Here is a 23,870-nt window from a genome sequence, read left to right on the forward strand (position 1 = left end):
GACGATACGTTCGAAAGAATCATTGCGTTTATGTGAAAATCATCAACAACCACAGCATTCAATCAATTTCATGGTACTCCTTCCAGGGAAATCAGTAATATAAATGTTGTCGTTGTTGTTGTTGTTGTGGTCTTCAGTCCTGAGACTGGTTTGATGCAGCTCTCCATGCTACTCTGTCCTGTGCAAGCTTCTTCATCTCCCAGTACCTACTGCAACCTACATCCCTCTGAATCTGCTTGGTGTATTCATCTCTTGGTCTCCCTCTACGATTTTACCCTCCACGCTGCCCTCCAATACTAAATTGGTGATCCCTTGATGCCTCAGAACATGTCCTACCAACCGATCCCTTCTTCTAGTCAAGTTGTGCCACAAACTCCTCTTCTCCCAAATTCTATTCAAAACCTCTTCATTAGTTATGTGATCTACCCATCTAATCTTCAGCATTCTTCTGTAGCACCACATTTCGAAAGCTTCTATTCTCTTCTTGTCTTAACTATTTATTGTCCACGTTTCACTTCCATACATGGCCACACTCCATACAAATACTTCAGAAACGACTTCCTGACACTTATATCTATACTCGATGTTAACAAATTTATCTTCTTCGGAAACGCTTTCCTTTCCATTGCCCGTCTACATTTTACATCCTCTCTAATTTCGACCATCATCTGTCATTTTGCTCCCCAAACAGCAAAAGTCATTTACTACTTTAAGCGTTTCATTTCCTAATCTAATTCCCTCCCCATCACACAATCCTACTACATTCCATTATCCTCGTTTTGTTTTTGTTGATGTTCATCTTATATCCTCCTTTCAAGACACTGTCCATTCTGTTCAACTGCTCTTCCAAGTCCTTTGCTGTCTCTGACAGGATTACAATGTCATCGGCGAACCTCAAATTTTTATTTCTTCTCCATGAATTTTAATACCTACTCAGAATTTTTCTTTTGTTTTCTTTAATGTTTGCTCAATATACAGATTGAATAACATCGGGGAGAGGCTACAACCCTGTCTCACTCCCTTCCCAGCCACTTCTTCCCTTTCATCCCCATCGACTCTTATAACTGCCATCTGGTTTCTGCACAAATTGTAAATAGTCTTTCGCTCCCTGTATTTTACCCCTGCAACCTTCAGAATTTGAAAGAGAATATTCCAGTCAACATTGTCAAAAGCTTTCTCTAAGTCTACAAATGCTAGAAACGTAGGTTTGCCTTTCCTTAATCTAGCTTCTAAGATAAGTCGTAGAGTCAGTATTGCCTCACGTGTTCCAATATTTCTACGGAATCCAAAAGTTCTTAGGGAGTTCTAAAATTCCAAATAAAACAAAAAACAAAGCATATCCTTCCGATATCATTATTGTATATATCCATGTAAGCTCTGAATCACTTTATTAACATGTCTTTCCTGATTGACTATATCAGGCCATTAGTTGACCAAAGAAAGGAGGAAGTTTAATTTAGCGTCCCATGAATGACGACATCATTAGGGACTGCGCACAAGTCCGGACTGGACAAGATATGAGACGCAAGAATTTACCTTCCTGAGCATTTTTATGTCAGTGAGGTAGCGCAATGGTTAGAACACTCAACCTGCAATCGGGAGGACGACGGTTCAAACCCGCGTCCGGCCATCCTGATTTAGGTTTTCCGTGATTTCCCTAAGTCGCTTCAGGGGAATGTCGGCATAATTCCTTTGAAAGGGCATGGCCGACTTCCTTCCCCATTCTTCCCTAAGCCGATGGGACCGATGACCTCGGTGTCTGGTCCCCTCCTTCAAATGAACCAATCAACATTTTTATGACTCGGTCTACGGCGTCTTGCCACGGTTCACGCGGCTCCCCAAGTCGGAGGTTCAAGTCCTCCTTCGGGCATGGGTGTATGTGTGTCATCACTGGCATACGTCAGTTTAATTAGTTTGTAAGCCTCGGGACTGATGACCTCAGACGTTTGGTCCCATAGAGCCTTACCACAAATTAAAAAAAAATTATGATTGTGTCACCCTCTGCATTGAGCATATCACAGCCGGCTGGAGTGGCCGAGCGGTTCTAGGCGCTACAGTTTGGAATCGCGCGACCGCTGCGGTCGCAGGTTCGAATCCTGCCTCGGGCATGGATGTGTGTGATATCCTTAGGTTAGTTAGGTTTAAGTAGTTGTAAGTTCTAGGGGACTGATGACCTCAGAAGTTTTTTTAAGTCCCATAGTGCTCAGAGCCATTTAAACCATTTTTTTGAGCATATCACAAAATTGTTTCAAAGTACAATATTTGTGTTCCATTTAATTTCATACTTAATTTCATGGAGGCATGAAATATGATGGTGTACCTCCTCGTGAGTGGGGACGTATTACTGTTGGTGTTCCATAGGGTTCAGTATTGGGACCAATCTTTTTCTTGCTGTCTTATTCACTATAGTTAAGTCGAACTATCGCTTTTCGCTGCCAACGGCTTTGCCACAGTGCCAACACCGGTTCCCGTCAGATCACCGAAGTTAAGCGCTGTCGGACTGGTCTAGCAATTGGATGCGTGACCATCCGGTCTGCCGAGCGCTGTTGGCAAGCGGGGTGCACTCGGCCCTTGTGGAGGAAACTAAACTACTTGAGAAGTAGCGGCACCGGTCTCGTAAACTGACATACGGCTGGAAGAGGGGTGTGCTGACCACATGCTCCTCCGTATCCCCATCTAGTGACGCCTGTGAGAAGAGAATGACACGGCGGCCGGTTGGTACCGTTGGCTCTTCATGGCCTGTTCGGACGGAGTTTTTAATATATATATATATATATATATATATATATATATATATATATATATATATATATATACATATATATATATGTGTGTGTGTGTGTGTGTGTGTGTTGACTGGTGGGTTCGGTTTGGCACGGTATTATGTTGGTGCGGGCGACAAAAGCAGCGTCTAAGAGATTCCAGGAGAGGGCCAAAGTGACGGAAACCAAGGGAGACAAAATATGCAGCTCCAGCTGTCTATTCTTTTATTGGACGCCGTTTCGGCGACATTCCTGCCGCCAGCAACACCATTTATCCAATTTGGGAAACGGGGCATACACATACGTGGAATGCGAACTAATAATTGAGTTTGGTGACTTACCACATCGTTGAGAGATGAAGGCTAGATTAAAACGAAGACTGAAAAATCCGTGGTCTGTCCAACATTCGATACGGCGAACACTCTGTTTCCGTGACTCGAATCCGGATTTACCACTTCTCACAATGTCCGCCTTAACCTCTTCGGCTATGCATGTACACTCCCTGGACCGACCTAAACTTGCAGAAGTCATACTGTATGCATGCTTACGTCGTAGTGGTGAATTTAGGGGACTACGATAGAAGGATGGAGACAGTTTGAGTCAGTTTGGAGAGAGCGCATGGAGAGCTGAAGCGGTTAAGGTGGATATCGTGACAAGTGGGTAATCCGGTTTCGAGCCCCAGTCCGGCATAAATTTTCGTATTTCACTGTTCGGTAGTATATCTGTACCAAATATAGCTGTTATCAAGGAATTCGCAGTCGGCGAATTAATTTACAAAAACTTTCTTTTTCTTGTTGAAGCTATTATCATGTTTCTCAATTTCGATGGCTTCCCTGGACAAGCGGAAATGGTAGTCCACAGCGAGATCTTCGGTTTCGGAGGATTTTCTTAGACAATCCGTCTGTGTTCGGCGATCCTGGAGTTGGCGGATTTTACAGTCATTTCCGTATAGACCATGCACAGGGCAAGCGGTATATTCCCGCTATTGAACGTCGGCCCCTTTTTTTTCATCTTTTCGGCCGGTTTCTAAATTATCTTTATGCTGCTTGACCGACGATGATGATCACGATGATTAGTTTGTGGGAAGCTCAACTGCTCGGTCATCAGCCCCCGTACAAACTACCCATTGTTTTCACAGTCCAATTTTTTACACAGTCCAATCTAGTCACTGTCACGAAGGGTGGTGGTGATGAATTGATGGGGACAGCACAAACATTCAGTCCCCGGGCAGAGAAAATCCCCAATTCGGCCGGTAATCGAACTTGGAACCCCGTGATCCAGAGCCAGCAATGCTAGCCACTGGAGCAAGAGCTGCGGACTGCGACCGACGAAAGAAGAAATATCGGGTACCACCTTTGTGGCACACATGTTAAAGTTGACGAACAGAATCGGCCGGGTATTGGTCAGTCACGTCGAAAGGGTATTTGCAGACCGAAAAAAAGTCAAACGTCGGCCGAAGAACACGAGACAGAAGCCAACAGGAAATCTGCCTTTCGGAAAGTGTGAAATAGGAATTGTGAAATGCCGTTTATGTTGGTACGGACAAAGCCGGCATCGTCGGGGTATTCACTTTGCCAATTTTCTATTAGAAACGAAAAAAAAACTGTAGAGTAGTATCGAAACAGTTTTATTTCCATGTCTTTGTGAAAAGACCTCTGAAATAATGTAACAGTCGTACAAAGGAATATGTATAATGTAAAAATGTATTATGGCAACGCCTTTTCGTAGCTCTAAAGACTGCTATTGTTTTCGCATACATCCATTTGTGCTTCGTAGTTGAAAGCTGGGAAAAGCGCTGCCGGGTGTCAGGGATTTCCTTGAGTTGACTCGACTGTACCAGAGTCTTACTAGTAAAGAATAAATGTATTAAAACTTCATGCACGATTCGTAATATTTTCACGCATCTCAGTGTTTATGTCGTCGAATCTCTTTAACTATATGCCATACAATGATATTTTCGTGTAGGTACATTTAGCGGACTATGTGGTGACTGTCGGTGAAATATATTGCGAATAGAGTTAGTGGCAAAGAAATAACAAAATTTAAATGTCTGGCATGATGGGGTAGTTTTTCACGCATTCAGTATTTATGACGTCATTTCTGTTATCCCCACAGCGATCTTTGACTGACCGTAACGGTCCCAATAAACGAATAATACATGAAAAGTAATTGGACAAGATATTTAGTTATAAACTTACTTCTTTGAAGACTTCGTCTGTCGAAATACCTACAGTGCTTGCTCGCATCTAAAGGATCGAGGTTACATCTGACTGACAATGTAAAATTTCCAAGTAATCAACTTTCTCCAGGTGTCAGCTCGTTAATACCAGTGTAGTGTACCTCGGAACCTTTCATTCACAACAAGATGGCATACCTGCCACGACCTGAGACAAGACTAAATGCGAGATGATTGTAGCCCCTTGTGGTTCACGATTCATAATTAAGTAGGAGCTCATTAACATGGGCACGCCGCCCGAAGATCTAGCACGCAGTGACAAAGCTCAACTGAAACGACGAGTTAGTCGTGAAAACGAGAATTCCGACAAATAATGTTCCTACTGCTACAGTCGGTCACATATCTGCTGCTCTCTCTCTCTTTTTATGTCAGTCCTTCCCCATCTCAATTTCAAACACGTCTATTCTCTTCTCGTTTCAGCTTATTACTCTTCACGTTTCACTTCCATACAAGGCTACACTCCATGCAAATATCTTCGGAACGGTCTTCCTAACACCTAAATTTATAATCGACATTAACAAATTTCTATTTTTTAGATATGCTTTTCTTGCCATTCCAGCCTACAGTTTATATCCTGTCTACTTTGGTCATTATTAGTTATTTCGCTGCACCAATAGCAAACTTCATCTACTACTTTCAGTGTATCTTTTCCTAATCTGATTCTCTCCGGATCACCTGATTGAATTCGACTACATTCCATTATCCTCGATTTGCTTTCGTTGTTGTTGTTCATCTTTTACCCTTCTTTCGTTATACTGTCCATTCCATTCAACTGCTCTTCCTACTCCTTTGCTCTCTCTGACAGAATTACATCATCTGCGAATCTCAAACTTTTTCTCTTCCCTGGTTTCCTTTATTGCTTACTCAGCATACTGAATGAATACCGTCGGGGAAAGGCTACAATCGTGCCTCACTCCCTTCTCAACCACTGTTTCCATTTCACGCCCCTCGACACCTACGGCTGCCGTCTGGATGCTGAACAAGTTTTAAATAGCCTTTTGTTCCCTGTATTTTACCGCTTCAACCTTCAAAATTTAAGAGAATATTCCAGTCAATACTGGCAAAGTCTACCAGTGCTACAAATGTAGCTGCTTATTTCCAACATGAAGTCAGGGAAGGACCAGCAACTTGAATACCAAATTCTTTATTGTAATTCCACCACTGTTGCGTTGTATTATGCTGGTGACTGGTTTGGAACTTTGAAGTTAATTTTTAAGCCAAGCCTATGAAATCTCACTAATAGTGTTTGATTAGGCAACAATCAATTCATACATACGTGGCACACACATTATAGACACATGAAATGTCAACCAATTTCAGAATGTAGAGGTATTCATGAAGTACAGTTGAAGCAGACTCTAGTCGCCCGCTTAATAAAACGAAACTGTGACAGAATTACAATAAAGAATTTGCTACAAACGTAGGTTTGTCTTTCCTTAATTTACCTTCTAAGAGAAGTCGTAGGGAAAGTGTTGCCTCACGTGCTCCTACATTTCACTGGAATCCAGACTGATCTTTTCAGAGGTAGCTTCTAAGTGTTTTTCCATACTTCTGTAAAGAATTCGTGTTAGCATTTTGCATCCATGGCTTATTAAACTGATACATACATGGTGATTCCCCTGTCATTACAGATGGATTTTATGCAACCCTCACCACTACCTTCAAATATCACATGAAAAATTTTCGTATTCTCAGGCCCACTTCACATAAACTTTTAGTCTTACAGAAAAAATCGGGGTCTTTTTGTAGAAAATTTAATGTAGTTAAATTTTGTAGTGGGAGAAGTTTTCGCTAGAGGCCATAGTTTTCGAATTATTCAAGAAAAACTTGCAGAAATGATCTTCAAACGGGTTTTTCTTTAACAACTCGTAAACCCTGGCCTCCAGCGTAACTGCATCTCAGTACTAAATTGAACTACATTAAATTTCCTACTAGAAGGTCGTGTTCATTTTTTCTGTAGGACTAATAATTTGCACGTAGCAAGCGAGAGAATATGAAAATCAAGTGTGTGGTTTTTAGAGTCGTTGCGGGTTGCATAAAACCCAACGGTAGGGGCGGCCGACGCTGTACGTTACAGTCCTGATCGTGACCTGCACATCATCTCAGGATGAAGGAAGTCTATGAGTGGAAGTTCATATGATACCCTTGTGAGAAGAGATGGGGAGACACTGGTTGCCCACAAGTGGTCGGGAATCGATGCCATGGACGGCGTGTGCGGCAAGCCAAAGTCGCCTCAAGAGCGCTGTTTTCAGTCGGCTCGCAGTGGAGACTAAGGGCGCCCGTTGACACGGCAGGCGCGGTAATCGAGTACATCGCCTCGTGTCGCGACCGAATTGCTACCGCGATTTAACACACAGCACATGTGACTACAAGGTGATGGAAGTCAGTACATGCTGTTAGCTAACAAGGGGACCATCAGACCTGTTAACGACGGATTTTGATGAGGCTTAGGAATGTTGTAAGTGGACCTGTCTTGAGCACCTGCTAGCGGCTTTTCAAGCGGCGGCCCGTCGTTTCCGAGAAAATCGAATTTTGACGTTTTGTATGTACCTCCTATACCCATAACGTTTTAGACATGTCAACGATCGAGCGAAAGTACTGCAGCGGCTGAGGTTCACAGCTATCAAGCTAATAGCACTGGTTAAAATCCAACCTCCATAATACTTTTTTATTGTCTTCATACAGAATATCATTAAATAGTAAGTGTCATGCAAAATTATCCAAAAGTAGTAGAAAAGAGGAAGGAAGGAAGGAGGGAAGGCTCAATTTAACATCCCGTAGACATGCAGGTCATGAGCGGTTCTCCCTTCCTTTTCCATCCTCTCCGGCCTCTCCCTTGGCAGGTCCCACCTGGCAGTTTTATTCTTCGTCGTGTGTGCTCCAAATGGGTTTTAAGTGTGTTGTTCTGGATTGTTTTTAATACTGTGGCCGACTTTTAACCTGTGCATGTGCATTCAGTGTCTTCTTTGTGTTTTAAGAATCGCCAACTGTGTTTTTTAACTTTATGTTGACTTTTTCAATTGTCCCCCAATGAACGTCACCAAGTCAGTGTATTTTTACCTCCATTTTCTCCCCTTACTCTGTTTTACGTTCCCCTTTTTTATCGCCTTATGCATGTACCATTTTATTCTTGTTTCAGTTATGTCACTCGGCTGAAGAGCGGCGGATTGTGCCGCCGTTAAAATAAAAATCACAGGTACATGCAATGTATTCACAGTTGCGAATGCATACAACTATCAGCTGCATGCATGTCCGAGGGAACATTGCTTCCTTTCTCTTAACGACACGGGATTGCAATAATCTATTTATTTGCCCATGCCAGACGGTGGCTTTCAATTAAAATACCCTCTCCTGTACGGGAATCACATAATGTGTGTACAAGTACAGGTTGTGACGCAGGAGCGACGACACGTGGATGTTTGGGTGTGACCGTGAGTCATGCACAGGTAGCCATATCTGTTAAGGGAGCCACTCACGTAAAGTCGGAACGCGCGTTTGAATCCCGGTCCACCAATAATTTTCACTGTTGTCCTTCCCTTGTACAGCTGATGGATGTCCGCATTCATAAATGCGAATACATTTCACGTATTTAGTAATGGCTGTAGTCGCCGCAGTGCCTGTTTCTTCGAACATATGTACATGCGTGTGGGTCCGAAGCAACACTGCAATGTCCATCTTAACAACACGTGCACTGTAATATCATAAACATCACGGGGCTCATAAAGAGGAGTAAATTTGGGAGAGAATTTTTATGGTACTGGTGGATTCTTTTCTTACATCTACAAAGGTTTGATCATGAAGTGTCTGATTATCTACCATCCCCACGAATGAAGCGAACGTTATCAAGATATTTTGCATTTTAACTACTAACCACAAATACAATACACGTTTGAAGATGGTTTGCTGTAATTATTGATATATTATAAAATTACTACAGCAATAATTGCTATTTTTCAATAATTTTGTATACTATTTAATTCTAGCCCGTACTTTGAAACTATAAAACAAAGTAAGGACGTGGGATGTGAACCTGCACTGGCCGTATGATAGCCCTGTACTTTAGCCGCTGAGCTGCTTTCACTTGAACGTAATAGTACTAACGTTACGGTTACAGGAGGTACGCATAAACTTGAACATCGATTTTCGTGGAAACTTGGGGTTGTGCCCAAAAAAATCCGCTAGCCATTCATTCAGTACAGGTCCGTCTAAAACATACGTTAAGTCTCATCAAAATTCGTGATTAATAGATCTTATGGTGCCCTTGTAAGATGGAAGCAGACTCCTGCGTCATTATTCACAACCCATACGAGCCGAGGCGAGAGCCTGGGTTAGATCTGTCCGGAAAACGTGTCCCCGCTGATTGTATTACCTTGGTGAAGTGCCTGTTCCCCTTCAACATAGTCGGCGCTACCAACCTTACAGGGGAGGCTGTTCTCGTCTCTTCCGCTAATTCCTGGAGGTGGGGGCGGCGATGTCTTCGTAGCTCAGAAGTTAGCTATACCACTCTAGCAGCAGACTCGAGGATGCCGAGAAAAAACGTGGCCAAAGCGTAAATTTGAACCAATCAGTTTTTCTTTTAATGGTCGGCTCCATCTTGGAACTTTTTTAAAATAACATTCTTTGGGGGTATCACAAATTTTTGCCTTACAACAGATGGTCCTATACTGCAGCAACACATCTATCGGCCTAGAATCTCGAGCAAAATTGATTTCACAGGCGACGTTCTCATATTACAGTTAAGTTTTTCACCTTAACATGCACGCAGTCGACCTGGTATTGCGGTTGCTGGACAAGTATTTTCCGTCTTCTGTACGAATCTGCAGTTAGATTTGAAATTAATTGATATAATTTGTTCTCTTCCTTTGCTCGGGCGGCATGTAATGGCTTCTAGGGTTCTTCCACGTGCGTGATAGGCGCCGTGGAAAAGTCTACGGTTTGTAAGCGGAAGAACGGAAGAAAATAGAAAGTAGGCTATGAATTGCCTGCACCCCCAAGTTTTTTAATTTTAAATTATACAATTATTTTCATACTTATTAAAAATGCACAATCACAAATATTCAGGACTATATGTTCGGGTTAGGAATATCTATGGGGCTACAAGAAGTTATTTTATGCTTTTTACTCCATTTTGTAAACGTGTTATATTAAAAAGTTTTTTATGTAAATAAGTATTTTGTTTAAGTCCTGCGTGTGTCAAATTTTTCAGTCAATTTCAGAGATTTTGATGAGATTATAACGGAAAAGTCTGGTAAATTTCGGGATTATTTCATTTTTCCTTCATCTGAGTCAACCAGTAAATTGCTTCCTCCTACACTTATCTCACGGAAACGTGTCAAAGCTAAAAATTATAGAGAATCTAGCTCGCTCCGTAACTTACCAGCAACGGTTCTTACCAGGAAACATTCGCAAGTGGAAAAGTAAGAGGAGGAAATTGCACTGGTACACAAAGTACCCTCCGACACACACCAGACCGTAAAGAGGGTTAATATTGCATCATCATCGAGTTCTGAGGTCTGTTGAAAATTTCAAGTCTCTAGCTAACCGTTAAGTTAGTTTAAAATCAACTGGAAAATTTGTGCCCAACAAACAGAAAAGAAAGCTACCTAATTCCCTGCGCAACTGAATTAAAGGATAATTTTTTCGAATCCCCATGACCTATTCCTGCAACGGCCTTGCCGCAGTGGCTACACCGGTTCCCGTCAGATCACCGAAGTTAAGCACTGTCGGGCGTGGCCGGTACTTGGATGGGTGACCATCCAGGCCGCCATGCACTGTTGTCATTTTTTGGGGTGCACTCAGCCTCGTGATGCCAACTGAGGAGCTATTCGGCCGAACAGTAGCGGCTCCGGTCAAAGAAAACCACCATAACGATCGGGAGAGCGGTATGCTGATCACATGCCGCTCCTATCCGCATCCTCAGCTGAGGATGACACGGCGGTCGGATGGTCCCTATGGGGCACTTGTGGCCTGAAAACAAAGTGCTTATTTCTGTGACTCCTACCTATTGCGACGCTTAAGTTTTAAATTTACTCCAAAGGTGTGTTCAAACTTACGCTGTAATGGCGCAAAAGAGTGGCACCCTGTGACGTCAGCGTCGGGCTCCGCGACCCTTCAAACAGCAAGATGTCGACACTTGCGAAAAGTAGGCCACAGATCAGAAGTTCGTGTGACGTGTAAGGTGGGTTAGTGATGTCCCACTGGCACAAAATTTCACAGCTCTGCCCAATGTCACCGTGGACGAGTCGCACTACTGAAGGACGTCACATTCCCTCTTAAAAACTCCTCACCCGTTCTTTGGACGCCTCTGCGATTCGGGCCACAACCGCGACACCCAGCGTTAAAATCACGTAGTTTTCATATGAGTAGCTCAGAAAAATGTTCCACACACACCGTCGCTCGCAAGTGGTACAAAATGGCCACAGGGGGATAGCATAAAGGACTTCAATGAAACCTCCCGTTTCCCTGAGGCGTTGATCCCCATACACTTCGCGATAGAAAACAAGAAGACGTTCTTCACACGCTGTGACACTATACTCATCCAGAATTTGTGAATGACAGCATTTAGCAACCACCAACAAAATTTACACATAATTTAAAACCTTTACGAAGCTGTGAAAGGTCAGCATCAAGTCTGGCGTTTTGAGTTATTACTTCTTTGCTATTAACTCTACTCGCAAGGCATTTTTCACGCAGAATTCACATGTACCACTGAATGTACACATTGCTCAGCGAATGTGACGTTATAAACATTGAGATGTATAAAAAACTAGTTTTTGCCTAAAACAGAGAGGAAATTACCCACACCATAGTCTACATCTACATCGATACTCTGAAAATCACATTTAAGTGCCTGGCAGAGGGTTCATCGAACCATCTTCACAATTCTCTATTATTCCAATCTCGCAGAGCGCGTGGAAAGAATAAACACCTATATCCTTCCGTACGAGCTCTGATTTCCCTTATTTTATAGTGGTGATCGTTCCTCCCTATGTAGCCCGTGTCAACAAAATATTTTCGCATTCAGAGGAGAAAGTTGGTGATTGGAATTTCGTGAGGAGATTCCGTAGCAACGAAAAACGCCTTTCCTGTAATGATTTCCAGCCCAAATCCTGTATCATTTCTGTGACACTCTCTCCCATATTTCGCAATAATACAAAACGTGCTGCCTTTCTTTGAATTTTTCCTACTTACTCCGTCAGTCCTACCTGGTAAGGATCCCACACCGCGCAGTACTATTCTAAAAGAGGACGGACAAGCGTAGTGTAGGCAGTCTCCTTAGTAGGTCTGTTACATTTTCTAAGTGTCCTGCCAATAAAACGCAGTCTTTGGCTAGCCTTCCCCACAACATTTTCTATGTGTTCCTTCCATTTTATGTTGTTCGTTATTGTAATACCTAGGTGTTTAGTTGAATTTACGGCTTTTAGATTAGACTGATTTATCTTGTAACCGAAGTTTAACGAGTTCCTTTTAGCACTCATGTGGATGATCTCACACTTTTCGTTATTTAGCGTCAACTGCCACTTTTCGCACCATTCCGATATTTCTTCTAAATCGTTTTGCAGTTTGTTTTGATCTTCTGGTGACTTTATTAGTCGATAAACGACAGCGTCATCTGCAAACAACCGAAGACGGCTGCTCAGATTGTCTCCCAAATGGGAGCACTTTGCGACTTCCAACAAACTTTAAAAGTAGTTTCAAACCTTTTCTACATTTCTCGCTTTCTTTCTTAACGTCAAATATTTAACATACTTGACTCATTTTCAAAGTCATGAGATACTTGAACTATTTTACACAAGAGAGTTCTATTCTTTAAAGAATCAGGCGTTTACTGTTAAAGTAGAAAAAAAACAGCTATTGGGCACACGGTGTCAACATCAGCACGTTCTGGTGACCTTGGTACCCGCCAGAGATCATCTGCAAACTCCAGTTATTTTATCTGCTGAAAGTATATAAGGGTGTAGAATTGCGTGTACGACCGGTTATTCCTTCAAGGTGCTCAAGTTTTGTTGTCTGTCCACTTGAAAGTTAATAAAGATTCGAAAGTGGCCACCATAAACAATTCTGTGGGATACGCACACAGCCTTGCACGAATAATTCATTTGACATTTATTTGCTCAAACCTGAATATTATGAAAATCTGTTTTGTTGGAACCACCGAGTAATTTCGTCATTGTGCTTCGAGTAGCTACGATCATTTCTATGATTTTCTTAGATTTGGTACGTAAAAGGAATCGGTTTGTTAACGTCTGGAATCGTGGATGAACATATTTCTAGGTCATTACGTCGTATATATTTTGCACACTCTTAGTAGCGGCTAAAATATACGCTAACAGTCATCAATGCTGCTACGACGGCAAATATTTCTGAGTAAGGGTACTAGGTCGGGTTGCAACAATTTACTTATGTTGTCAACACACACAGCTAGCTCAAAAATACGCGTGGTTTGGTTAAAAATGTAGTAGTTAATGCCTAGTAAATAAATATTGTTGGAGAGAGAGACGATATAATCACTTACGTAGCTTCACTGTTATTCTCAATAATACGTAAAATCTATGTTAAACGCTGACCTTTTTACTGTTAATTATGATCTGAATAATATTTACGGCAGTGAAAACAAGTTTTTTACCAGTTGACGATTTACTCGTAAGCAACCCGAGCCTCAGATTTTTATTTATTATCTTAGTGTTCCTAGTGCATATTTAACGAAAACATTTTTCTTTTCCTGCTAGAAAATATTTAAAGTAATTTTTTGTTATCTTGTGGGTGAAGCCCGAAAATAATGTGATTAATTATATTTCACATAATGGCTGCCAACGCGCCATTGCGATAAAAGAATGGCAGATGGCTAATGATAAAACTTGAATTCTAGCGATAATTAATTGTTTCCACGTCATTATATTCACTTGGGAGGTGAGGTCAAATGAGATTAGAAAGACAAATACTTTTTATACACGTACTGTGAAAAAACTTGTGTGCAACTAACAGTATCGTGCGTTCAGCAGCAGTCTCGTACAAAAGCGACTAATAGGTCAGTGAGCTGACACCAGAGTGATTATTTTATTCACTCAAGTTTTTATTCGCCAATTATATGGAAATTCCATGACATGATAGAATTTTTGTTATTCTTGGTATTTATTACACTGAAAGATATTTATTAATAATATTTTTTTGTTTTCGAAACGCAGAAAGACGGAAAGTTTTCTCGTTAAAAAAAATTATATATATCATCACTGAGAGTACATTTACATACATCAACGCACATAGTTTTATTCGTTATTCACACAGTTCAATTGTAGTTGCTGTAACGGTTTTAGAAAAACATCGCTCGTACGAAACCCGGCTTTCCCTTTTCTCACGTGATATACTGCGAACTATGGAAGAGGGGTAACAGGTAAATTACACATTCCTAGATTTCCGGAAATCGTTTGATACAGTGCCCCATTGGAGGCTGTTAAAGAAGGTCCGACCATACGGATTAGGTTACCAGACATGTGAGTGTCCCGATGACTTGTTAAGTAACGGAATCCAGAACATTGTCCTCGACGGTGAGTGTTCATCAGAAACAAGGGTGTCGTCAGTAGTGCCCCAGGCAAGTGTGACAGGACCGCTGTTATTCTCTCTCTCTCTCTTATATATATATATATATATATATATATATATATATATATATATATATATATATATATATATATATATATATATACTGTATATACACTCCTGGAAATTGAAATAAGAACACTGTGAATTCATTGTCCCAGGAAGGGGAAACTTTATTGACACATTCCTGGGGTCAGATACATCACATGATCACACTGACAGAACCACAGGCACATAGACACAGGCAACAGAGCATGCACAATGTCGGCACTAGTACAGTGTATATCCACCTTTCGCAGCAATGCAGGCTGCTATTCTCCCATGGAGACGATCGTAGAGATGCTGGATGTAGTCCTGTGGAACGGCTTGCCATGCCATTTCCACCTGGCGCCTCAGTTGGACCAGCGTTCGTGCTGGACGTGCAGACCGCGTGAGACGACGCTTCATCCAGTTCCAAACATGCTCAATGGGGGACAGATCCGGAGATCTTGCTGGCCAGGGTAGTTGACTTACACCTTCTAGAGCACGTTGGGTGGCACGGGATACACGCGGACGTGCATTGTCCTGTTGGAACAGCAAGTTCCCTTGCCGGTCTAGGAGTGGTAGAACGATGGGTTCGATGACGGTTTGGATGTACCGTGCACTATTCAGTGTCCCCTCGACGATCACCAGTGGTGTACGGCCAGTGTAGGAGATCGCTCCCCGCACCATGATGCCGGGTGTTGGCCCTGTGTGCCTCGGTCGTATGCAGTCCCGATTGTGGCGCTCACCTGCACGGCGCCAAACACGCATACGACCATCATTGGCACCAAGGCAGAAGCGACTCTCATCGCTGAAGACGACACGTCTCAATTCGTCCCTCCATTCACGCCTGTCACGACACCACTGGAGGCGGGCTGCACGATGTTGGGGCGTGAGCGGAAGACGGCCTAACGGTGTGCGGGACCGTAGCCCAGCTTCATGGAGACGGCTGCGAATGGTCCTCGCCGATACCCCAGGAGCAACAGTGTCCCTAATTTGCTGGGAAGTGGCGGTGCGGTCCCCTACGGCACTGCGTAGGATCCTACGGTCTTGGCGTGCATCCGTGCGTCGCTGCGGTCCGGTCCCAGGTCGACGGGCACGTGCACCTTCCGCCGACCACTGGCGACAACATCGATGTACTGTGGAGACCTCACGCCCCACGTGTTGAGCAATTCGGCGGTACGTCCACCCGGCCTCCCGCATGCCCACTATACGCCCTCGCTCAAAGTCCGTCAACTGCACATACGGTTCACGTCCACGCTGTCGCGGCATGCTACCAGTGTTAAAGACTGCGATGGAGCTCCGTATGCCACGGCAAACTGGCTGACACTGACGGCGGCGGTGCACAAATGCTGCGCAGCTAGCGCCATTCGACGGCCGACACCGCGGTTCCTGGTGTGTCCGCTGTGCCGTGCGTGTGATCATTGCTTGTACAGCCCTCTCGCAGTGTCCGAAGCAAGTATGGTGGGTCTGACACACCGGTGTCAATGTGTCTTTTTTTCCATTTCCAGGAGTGTATAACCTAGTGGCGAGGATGAGCAGCAATCTACGATTGTTTGCTGGTGACGCCGTGGTGTATGGAAAGGTGTTGTCCTCAAGAGACTGTACACGCATACCAGATGACTTAAATACGCTTTTAAGTTGGTGTGATGAAAGGCAACTTGGTCTAAATGTAGAAAAATGTAAGTTAATGTGGATGAGTAGGAAAACAATCCTGTAACGTTCCAATACAGCATTAGTAAAGTGCTGCTCGACACGGTCACATCGTTTAAATATCTGCGCGTAACGTGACAAAGCGATATGAAATGCAACGAGCATGTCAGCTTGATAGTCTAGAAGGTGATTGCTTGACTTCGTTTTATTGGGAAAATTTTGCGAAAGTGTAGCTCATCTGTAGAGGAGACGGTGTATAGAAAGCTAGTGAGAGCCATTCTTGAGTACTGCTTGAGTGTTTGGGATCCTCACCAGTTCGGATTAAAGAGAGTCATTGAAACAATTCAGAGGTAGGCTACTAGAATTGTTGCTTGCTAGTTTGATCAACACGCTAGTGTTACGGAAATACTTCGTTAACTCAAATGGGAATCCCTGGGGGGAAGAAGACACTCTTTTCGCTGGACACTATTGAGAAAAGATCCCTCATTTGAGGCCGACTGCAGACCGATTCTATCGCCGCCGACTAAAATATCGTTTAAGGACCACGAAATAAGAGGACTGAAATTAGAGCGGAGATTAATAGAGTCGTTTTTCCCTCGCTGTGCTTGCGTGTGGAAAGGAAATCACTAGTGCTGGGACGTGGTACCATCCGCCATGCACCGTACGGTGTCTTGCGGAGTGTGTGTGTGTGTGTGTGTGTGTGTGTGTGTGTGTGTGTGTGTGTGTTTGTAGATGTACGAGGGTTGCCCAAAAAGTAACGCATTTCATTTTTTTCTTCGACAATTCTTTATTGAACATAATGAGAATTACACGCACGAAAGTATGGTGTTTTACCTACACACCCTATATTTCCACGTAATCTCCATCTAGTTCTATGGCCTTCCTACAGCGCAAAACAAGGGCGTGTATGCCCTGGTGGCGGAGCCAGTAGCTCACAGGGTGAACCGCCACCTGATCCTCCTCAAAATGTCTGCCATGAATGCGTCCCTCCCCGCGAATGACATCAGCTCGCCACAACATGTCAGGTGTGACAGCCGTGGATGGTCTCCCCGACCGCTGCAAATCGTGGAGCTCCGCCGAACCGCCTTCTGATGACCTCACCCTCCGTGCCCAGCGACTAACTGTACTTCTGCCGACAGCAGATGCTCCATAGACTTTTCACAAGTATTTGTGAATATTTCTCACAGTTTTTTCTCTGCAGTGAGAAATTAAATGATGGCACATTGCTTGTAACGTATATCACCTACAGACGCCGTTTTGAAACTGTCGGCCGGCCGGAGTGGCCGTGCGGTTCTAGGCGCTACAGTCTGGAGCCGAGCGACCGCTACGGTCGCAGGTTCGAATCCTGCCTCGGGCACGGATGTGTGTGATGTCCTTAGGTTAGTTAGGTTTAATTAGTCCTAAGTTCTAGGCGACTGATGACCTCAGAAGTTAAGTCGCATGGTGCTCAGAGCCATTTGAACCATTTGAAACTGTCTTGCAGTTACGCTATCTGTCGGAAGTGCTCACTTAGGAGTCTTCAAGTAATACATACGTAACGTGTCGCATTCGTAGCATTGTTTTACGACGACGGAAAAAAAACGGTGCATTATTCTGGGCAACCCTCGTATATGTAGATAAGCATTTGCTCCCGAGCTTACTAGTAAAATATTCCACTTCTGTTGTAAACTTTTAAGAGCACAGATTTATTCGATACCAACGCCAATTCCGTGCGTGTCAGCAAGCACTGTACACCACCTAGTGGATTTGCCGGCGAGCGGATTCTTTGTCGGATACTAATATTAAAAAGCGATATACTACGGATGCGACTGGACGCTATTCTACAAAGAACGATTTTCTAAAGTATACTGAAAAGATCGCCTTTTTGGGAAAGTTAGATGTACGAGTACATCAAGAACCTCGCTTTAAGCACAGAGTCTGCAATCTTTTACGACTCTGGCCGACGGGAAAGACTGCAGCTTTCGGTTTACGCACTTCGGCGTAACACTCAGGAAAAACCATGTCGTGCAAACAAGCCGTACTCGGAGAAAGTCTCGCGAGTAGGAAGGTCGAAAAGCACACACCTACCGGGAGCGGGAGGAATGTCTTGGCGGTGGTCAAGGTACTGTCGTCACCCCATTCGGGGCTCCAGTGCTTGAAACGTTGTTATCTAAAGAACAGCTCACTCACGAAGCGAAATAAATGTGGGATTTTGTGCGCAGACGGAAAGGCGCGTTTAATTTTGTCCTCAGTGCTAATCTCTTCGTAAACAGCTCAACCTGTTATTGTTGCTGCCGTTGTCGTAGGCGTCTGTAAGACTCATTTGCTTCAGCTCGCCTCGCTAGACTATTTTGCGCCTGCGTCCACTTCCTGTGACCAATATAATGAAACAGACTGGGCGCCATTTACAGTAACACACGATACAACTATTTAAGAAAGAAGCCGATAACATCGTACTGCGACGTTAATGATATTATTATGTGACTAAATTTATCCTTCATTATTTGCTATTGTATGAAACAATTATGAATTAGAAGCCTGCTGATATTAAATAATGTGTGATGTTGTCAATACTACAAAATTTTAGTAACCCATAATAGTGGGTTTTACGAGCTTGTGAGTGGCTAAAACAATATTTCTAATTTAAAAGAATGCTACCGCAAATTTTGTAAATGCAGCTGTTTCAATATAAAAATTATCATTTTGAAAATGATAAACTAATACCAGATATGTTTAGTAATGTACATGAGCACAACAACGTACTAATATACGAACTGTACTAAAATATACAACTCTTCATCGAGATCTAAAAGAATTATATAACTAAGGAGAAACCTAAAGTTTTTCGGAACTAGCCGCTTACGAATTATATTTTGTAACAATGTGCAAAGAAAATATAATTTGATAAAAATTGAGATTATGTCAAACATTTTTCATCTTTTTTGTAATGCATAACCCTGCTCTTCAAATTTTGTGAAAATACGAGGTGCGATAATAAAGTAATGAGACTGATGTGAAAAAAAAGGTTGCTTACCGTTTTAGTCAAGTTTAGTGTTGCCTTCTGCAAAGTAGTTCCCTTCTGATTGCACACACTTTTTCCAGCGCTTCTGCCATTAACGGTAATATTTCTAATATCCTCCAAGAGCCTCGTCACAGCTTTTTGGACATCTTGTGTTGTTTGAAAATGGTGTCCCTTGACCGAGGTTTTGACTCTTGGAAATAGAAAAAAGTCGCACGGAGCTAAATCTGGTGAATAAGGCGGCTGTGGTGGTACTGAAATCTGTTTTGAGGTTAAAAATTGCTGTACTGACAGAGCAGTATGGGATGACGCATTATCGTGATGCAAAATCCAATTGTCAACAATGTTGGCACGGACACGAAGAACTCTTTTACGAAGTCTTTCTAAAATTTTGTTGTTGTAATATTTGTTAACTATTTGTCCAGGAGGCACCCACTCGTTATGAACAATTGCCTTGGAATCAAAGAAGCACACAAGCATGCATTTCACTTTTGACTTTGATATGCGAGCTTTTTTTGGTCTGGGTCATCCCTTTGAGCACCATTGCGAACTTTGGCGTTTTGTCTCTGGATTGTACTGAAAAACCCAACTTTCATCTCCAGTGATAACATGGCAAAACAATTCTGGATTGATTTCCGTTTCCTTTAACAGATCGGCTGCCACGTTTCTCCGTGTTTCTCCCTGTCGTGGTGTCAGATTTTTGGGGACCATTTTTGCACAAATCTTTCTCATACCAAGATCTTCAGTTATTATTAGACGAACCGTTCCTCGATTTATGTTCAGTTCTTCTGCAAATCATTTTCACGGATAATCTTCGATCAGAGCGTAGAAGTTCACGCAACCTGGCGAAGTTGATACCAGTTCGTGAGGTTGATTGTCGTCCACTGCGGTCTTCATCTTCAACATTCGTTCTGCTTTCACTAAACATTTTATGCCAACGAAAAAGTTGAGATCTTGACATAACCTCCTCTCCAAAGGCCTTCTGAAGCTTACGGTAAGTTGTCGCGTTTTCACCTACTTTAACGGAAAAAGAAATGGCATACCGTTGCGCAATATTATGCGGTTCCGTTTCCGTGACGAGAGACACAAACACGTGTTAACTTATTATAGCACAAATCACGACTGAGCAGTTGAATCGATGTGCTGCTTGGACTAGAAGCAGCTTATAGACCAAGGTCAAAGGTATTGCGCCTAGGCAAGCCTGCAGGATTGCCACATCTTGCAAAGAAAATCAGAGTCATTACTTTATTGTCGCACCTCCTATAATTCGGTCAGTCAGTTAGTTCTTCCACTTTTTTGGTTAAGACAGTCAGTACAGGTTCGTTTGTGTGAACTATCATGGCGCAGATAATCTGTGCTGATATTATTAATGCGACAACAACTCTGCCTGCTATTGTTTTCATGACTTAGACGCTGAGCCACTTTCGGTGAAATTTGGTATTGCTACAGTTTGTATCCTGAGGAAGAACGAAGACTAAATTAGAAAGTAAAAAAAAAAAAAAATCTGTTCATAAGAGAGTGAAGTAAGCTACATTAAAAAAATATTAAATTCGTTGCATATGAAAACGTCGTGTGATGAATAGCTATTTCAACAGCACGACGTGTAGATGCACACTGCTGCCCGCGCTACTCCGCACACACCATCGTGCACCTGGAAGCTCAGGAGGGTGAATCGCGGAGCACAAATCACGAGCTGTGCTTGCATGTGCAGGCAGACACGTGAGGCCAGCTGACGTTGTTGCAAATTACTTACTTACGACCACTCATCATAACGAAACTACTGATACGCGCGCACAGCTCACAATAGCAATTAGTTTGTTATAAAGTAATCGTGATGATCGGGATGATGGAATGACTGTGAAACAAAATTAAGAATATTTCCGATACAAATGAAGTATAAATGGTAAGTAACACGAAAATTCTCTCAGGGTATTATTTATAGCGAAGAAACAGAGATCTAATTAGAATGAAATTTTCACTCTGCAGCGGAGTGTGCGCTTATATGAAACTTACTGGCAGATTAAAACTGTGTCCGGACCGAGACTCGAACTCGGGACCTTTTCCTTTCGCGGGAAAGTGCTCTACCAACTGAGCTACCCATGCACGACTCATGCCCCGTCCTCACAGCTTTAATTCCGCCAGTACCTCGTCTCCTACCTTCTAAACTTCACAGAAGCTCTCCTGCGAACCTTGCAGAACTAGCACTCCTGGAAGAAAGGATATTGCGGAGACATGGCTTAGCCACAGACTGGGTGATGTTTCTAGAATGAAATTTTCACTCTACAGCTGAGTGTGCCCTGATATGAAACTTCCTGGCAGATTAAAACTGTGTACTGGACCGAGGCTCGAAATCGGGACCATTGCCTTTCGCGGACAAGTGCTCCATTGGTAGAGCACTTGCCCGCGAAAGGCAAAGGTCCCGATTTCGAGTCTCGGTCCGGCACACAGTTTTAATCTGCCAGGAAGTTTCAGAGATCTAATTACATTCAACAACCAAGTCGTCTTATTCTAGCAGTCTCCCATTGAATGCCCACTCTTGGTCGTATGAACTTTGTTTACATACCAAATACATCACCCTCAAAGTAAAAATCGAATACATCACCCGCAAAGTAAAAACATCTCGCCAGCCGCCGTGGCCGAGCGGTTCTAGGTGCTTGAGTCCGGAACCGCGCGACTGCTAAGGTCGCAGGCTCGAATCCTGCCTCGGGCATGGATGTGTGTGATGAGCTTAGGTTAGTTAGGTTTAAGTAGTTCTAAGTTCTAAGGAACTGATGACCTCAGATGCTAAGTCACATAGTGCTCAGAGCCATCTGAAGCATTTTTAAAAACACCTCATTTTTGCAAGAGTCAACTAATAATATTTCTTATCTAAGCAAGTAGATAGTGACGTTAGATCATGCTCGTCCATTTGAAATATATTTGATTTGCTTTGCAGCTCACGGTTTTGTGTAAGCTGATCTGGTGCATCCATTTGGTTGGAGTGCATGTCGCTGACTTGTCTTAGTGACAATGTGTTTGCATGCAGCCTATGCCATATTTGTTCCTGTCGAATAGCACAAAGGGGACCGTGGAACTTAACTTCCAATCAGACGGACGGATCACCAACAGCGTCATATACCCTTACTTCACTATACACTAGAGTAGATGTCTGGAATTTAACCCCGGCAATTGGAGAAAATTCTGGTGATCTGGAACCTTACCCCCCACCACCTCATCACCCCTTGCCGGTCGAATATAGGCACTGAAAATATCTTCAGCCAGCTTCAGACGCAGCTTGTATCGTGTCTCTAATAGTCTTGTTTATGCGTTAGGACTCGTTTTGCGGTAGTTATCGTGGGTGGTAGTTTTTTTTTCCAATGTATTGGCTTTCTGTCCGTGCCCATTCAACAATCTCAACAGTATACTGTCAATTGCGCCTATGCGAACTTAAGGACAACACAACACCCACACCCTGAGCGGAGAAAATGTATGAACAGACCGATGGATGGTAATTGAACCAAGGAAGTTCTTACCTAGATTCCAAGAGACTAGTAATAACCGGAAGGTCCTAATGAGAAGGCTGTAAATATCATTCTGTCATTATTTCATCTCCAATCAGCTATACATATTATTTTCTCAAAAAGCGATATACAGAAAATCGCCAAAACAACGCCTGTATTTAATAAAGGCCAAAAAGACGATATAGGCAGTTAGCGAGGTATCGTCGTCATCGCCGCTTTCATCATGATTGGCGCTCGCATCAGGCATGTGACTTTAGTCTTCTGCACTACTGATCCAGTCGCGTCAAAACCACAGCAGATGACTCTGCCTTAAGGTAACCCTGTTATACTTGCAGACTACCAAACTAATGCGCATGACGCTGAAGCCTTAGACGCTAGACACTGTTTGTAAACTGAAAAAAAAGAATATAAACATGTAGGTTGATTCTTCCAAAGAAAAGGACACCTATTTAGTTAAATAAATAACGCTTTAGAACCCACAAGTTCATCTTCAGGTGGCTGTTCACAAGATGCTCATTTGTGTGAAGTCTGGATAAGACTCTTGTTCTTTATTCCCCCCTTGTGGTGAAAGATTCTTGGGGTGGTGTCTCCCTACAGTAAAAAAGATATTGCAAACGACATATTTCAACGTAATAGCGAACACAATGTAAACAAATATATAAAACTGAGTACTACTACCATTCAGTCTTAAATATTTCCGTACATTGTGTTCCATCGTTGTTGTTGTTGTGGTCTTCAGTCCAGATACTGGTTTGATGCAGCTCTTCATGCTACTCTATCCTGCGTAAGCTGCTTCATCTGCCAGTACCTAGTCAAGTTGCGCAACAAACTTCTCCTCTCCTCAATTCTATTCAGTACCTCTTCATTAGTTACTTGATCTACCCATCTAATCTTCAGCATTCTCCTGTAGCACCACATTTCGAAAGCTTCTATTCTCCTCTTGTCCAAACTATTTATGGTCCACGTTTCACTTCCATACATGGCTACATTCCATGCAAAACACCTTCAGAAAAGCCTTCGTGACTCTTAAACTTATACTCGACGTTAACAAATTTGTCTTCTTCAGAAACGCTTTCCTTGCCATTGCCAGTCTACATTTTATA

The 23,870-nt window shown here is 42.9% G+C and overlaps 1 protein-coding gene, 1 non-coding gene and 2 pseudogenes across 2 annotated transcripts in view; 2 read left to right on the forward strand and 2 right to left on the reverse strand.

The window, feature by feature from the left end:
* The window catches only part of LOC126106798 (organic solute transporter alpha-like protein), a 369,704-nt gene that overhangs the window by 242,465 nt on the left and 103,369 nt on the right, over positions 1-23,870 (reverse strand). The gene's annotated exons all lie outside the window — the stretch shown is intronic.
* Positions 2,435-2,552, forward strand: LOC126106971 (5S ribosomal RNA; annotated as a pseudogene).
* Positions 10,661-10,778, forward strand: LOC126106956 (5S ribosomal RNA; annotated as a pseudogene).
* Positions 21,297-21,370, reverse strand: Trnas-cga (transfer RNA serine (anticodon CGA)). The gene has a single exon. It is a non-coding gene; the product is annotated as a tRNA-Ser (tRNA).

Source organism: Schistocerca cancellata, chromosome 10 (genome assembly GCF_023864275.1).
Source record: "Schistocerca cancellata isolate TAMUIC-IGC-003103 chromosome 10, iqSchCanc2.1, whole genome shotgun sequence".
NCBI classification, from domain to species: domain Eukaryota; kingdom Metazoa; phylum Arthropoda; class Insecta; order Orthoptera; family Acrididae; genus Schistocerca; species Schistocerca cancellata.